Source organism: Silene latifolia, chromosome 9 (genome assembly GCF_048544455.1).
Source record: "Silene latifolia isolate original U9 population chromosome 9, ASM4854445v1, whole genome shotgun sequence".
Lineage (NCBI taxonomy): Eukaryota > Viridiplantae > Streptophyta > Magnoliopsida > Caryophyllales > Caryophyllaceae > Silene > Silene latifolia.
This window is the reverse complement of record NC_133534.1, coordinates 128,907,004-128,910,905: the sequence shown is the minus strand read 5'-3', so window position 1 is coordinate 128,910,905 and position 3,902 is coordinate 128,907,004.

Genomic DNA, 3,902 nt, shown 5'->3' with positions numbered 1-3,902 from the left:
TATGATGTCATGTGATACCGTCGTTTAGTACCAAAAATAAATACCTAGATACACTAACAGAAGCTAGCAGTAAGTAGGGTCGATCTCCACAGGGAGATGGGAAAATGTCAGCTTTAGCTAAGTCCGTCTCGGTAACAGTTTTGGGGGTTTTAGTTGTTTGTTCTATTCTAATGAGGTCAAGGAAAAGTAAGAAAGCGAGAGAGTAGAGATTAAACAAGCAGGGAGAAAATAGCTAAGACAATCGGTTCACCATGATTATCTAGTCATGCAATCTAGGTCTCAGGTCAATGCAAGTATGATCTATGAGGCAATGAATATCTCCTTCCGGTCTCAATTCACCCTAGAACACAAATAGCTTGCCTTCCGCCTTCACTAAAGTGCCCTAATGTTCGCTACGGGTCTCACCCTTTTGAATCTTCCGATCTAGGCCAGGGTTTACTGTTATTTATTAACTAATTGCGTCGACTCAATTAGACAAGAACAATTATATGTAGCGATTAACAACATAGACTAAACTAGCATCAAACCTAATAATTCAATTTACACTTTCCTTAAAATCATGGCTCCCCTATGTTTTAGCAAGGGAGATTAGCTATGCATTATTATCGGGGTAGCAACAATCATACATAAGCAAGAAAGATTAAACATGATAACAAGAACGATGAAAGATTGATAATGGCAATTGCAAGTAATAGGGAGAAAGCAATAAAAAGCAACAATAGATTAAGATTAAGAAATAAGGAAGAATAAAGGTACCGATTACAAGTTGTAAGATCCAAGCAAAAGGTTTAGAACAAGAGTATGAGAGAGTAAAGGGAGAGGAGAGAATGTCGAAGTCTCCGAGAGAAGAAGAAGAAGCCGTTTCAACGTACTACTTAACCTAGCTTATATCCTAATTACAAAGCCCATCTCGAAATTAGGCAAACACACGCATAGAAAGGAAAACCTCTCGATCGAGTGAAATGAAACCACTCAATCGAGAACAAATCTTGAAATTCCCATCGATCGAACAAAAATGTTGTTCGATCGAGTACTCCTTATATCAGCCCTTTCGATCGAGTAGATAAACAACTCGATCGAGCAACTCTTGATGGATAAAGCATTCGATCGACCAAATAGTTGGTCGATCGAGCTATATTGGCACATAGGACACTTTGGCACCTTTCGAGGTCAGCTCACGCGTCTTTAGGTGATGGATTCCAAGCTCCGATTCCTTATTCTCCAAAATGCATGCAAATGAGACAAGTTTAGGCTCGGTTTTGCTCCTTTCTGGTCCGTACCTGCAATTTACACAAGACAAACCAAAGTAGACTATTCGGGAGTATTTGTAGCTAGATGCCACGTAAATAATACAGAAATGCGTGTAAAAATGAGGTAAAAACCTTATATAAAATACACGCATCAAATCTCCCCAAACCAAACCTTTGCTTGTCCCCAAGCAAACTATGAATGCGACTAAATACAACTAGTGGAACGGGACCAACTCATCGACTACAAATCATCCACCCAAACCAGTTTAATGCAACAACTAACAAAGTGGCATATGGCAAGTGCAAACGAGTTAAATCAATGTTCCAAACTACTGAACCGTCGACCTTGCAAGACTTACCTAACTCGACCTATAAGAACATGCATGCAGCTTAACATGAATAGAATATCTACAACGGTAAAAATGCATTCCAACCAACAAATGACCAAGACACATGCCGAGAACTTACATTTTGGTAAGTGAGGTAATGGGTAAGGAGGGGCTAAGAAGAATTTGGATAAGTGGAGTTAGCAGCCAAGCTAGCAGTAATGGATCCAAATTGAAAACACATCCCAACTTCATACTCAATAAATCAATACAAATCGGTGCTAAATTGCAGCACAAAACTCACTAACCACCATAAATTATTCTCCCCATAGGATACAAATAGAACATGGGAGGTAAATCACAACATATTAAACTTTCAGCTCATGATTTTTCATAATCTCTTTCTTCTTTTTTCTTTCTTTTTCAATTCTTTTTTTCGTTTTTTTTTTCTTGTCACAACAATTATTTCCTTTTCATTTATTTCTTCTTTTCATTCCCTTTAACACTTCCACCAACCTATCAGATCAGATATGTAACCAAACTGCAATGAAACATTCCAAACTGCAACTAATTACTAGCTCGGTTAGGGTAGGCAAAATTATAGATTGTAGCTATACAAGACAAAATAGGCAATTTGGTTATGTAGAGCTCATGGGTAGAATGAAATAGAGGGAACTGCCTCTCCTAACATGTGTCACCAACCACAGACCGAATACATACAAGTATCAAGAAGACTGAATTCATGCTTATGCAAATTGATGTTACATGCCTTATAGAGAGTACTACTCACATCCTATATGAAACTGGTCATGAATGTCACAAGTTTATTAAGCTCTAACCTTAGAATGTGATGTAGCTTGCCAATAATATGAGTCAAGTCTATTCGTTCAGATAAGAAAGAAACAAAAACTCGTAGATTATGCACATTACCATGCCAACAAAATGTCACGGGTATGCAAGGCAAGGGTAAAGACTCAAAGTAGCGTCAAAGTTCAGTCGCTCCGACTCAAAATAAACGTGAATTTTTTAAATTTTATGTGATTTTTCGAATTAAAACAACGATGCATGCGAAAATGAATAAAAAACGTGCAAGCGGAAATGCAAGAAAACATGCAGACACAGATATGGATGCATACCTCCCAAAACCAAACCGTATAATGCTCTCATTGTACCAAAAATAGGGAAAGAAATGCAAACTAAAGAGAAAAGGGTAGCGGGAGTCGGAAAACTTACAAGACAGCGTAAGGAGGGACCTCCCCAAACCGACCATGAACATGGGAGGTCACGGGTAGCCACGCAGCAGCACAACAGGCGAAAGATGGAGGCTAGACCACGTAACCACTCAATCGAAGAGATAAGAGTGGTTCGATCGAGAGGAGTTTGTGTCAAAAGTTCTCGATCGATAAGATGAGATACTCGATCGAGAGAAGTGGTTTTGTAGCATTTCGATCGAGAGCAGCAGAAGCTCGATCGAGTAAAGTTTCTAGCCAAAGTGTTCGATCGAGTAGAAAAATTACTCGATCGAACAAATTCACCTGCAAGACGCATAAAAGAAGTACAAGAATAACAAGATACGCACAGTTTAGCGTTCAAAGTTCAACACACAGCATAAAAAGAAAACAAGTTCAAATAAAAGTACAAGAAAACAGTCCGGGTTGCCTCCTGGATAGCGCAGGTTTAAGAGGTCCCGCACGACCTTTCTGGCTTCAATTAACTGGCTCATCAGGATTGTCGAAGTACAAGACTTCAACACGGTTGTCTGCATCATTTGCCTCATGGTAATGTTTCACATATTGCCCATTCACCTTGAAACTATTTCCCTCGGAATTCTCTAACTCCACGGACCCAAATTTAGTGACAGCTGTCACTGTATAAGGGCCACTCCACCTGGACTTCAGCTTGCCAGGAAATAAGCGCAGGCGGGCATTAAACAACAACTGTAACACCCCCTCATACCAAGGTACCTTACCAGGACTACCCCAGCATGAAAGGCTGTTACCATCTCGATTACCCGAGGTTAGTACATATCAAAAGCAACTGTCCCAAACACATCTATTAAAGTACGGTAAGTATAAAAGGTTACAATGTTTCCAAAATCCAATAAATAAATATCCAAATGCCAAAGACTACAAAACAAAAGCTAAGACTCGTGATGGTGATACTAATCCGGCGTGATGCCTCTCCCATGACCGCCCCAAGCTCACCAAATGCATCACCTGTCACAATCTGCTCACCATCCCCGAATGGATCACCACAGATTTTACAAAACAACAACGGGGTCAGTTTTGCTCAATTAAAATAAGACAAGTGCATAAAGTACCCAGCT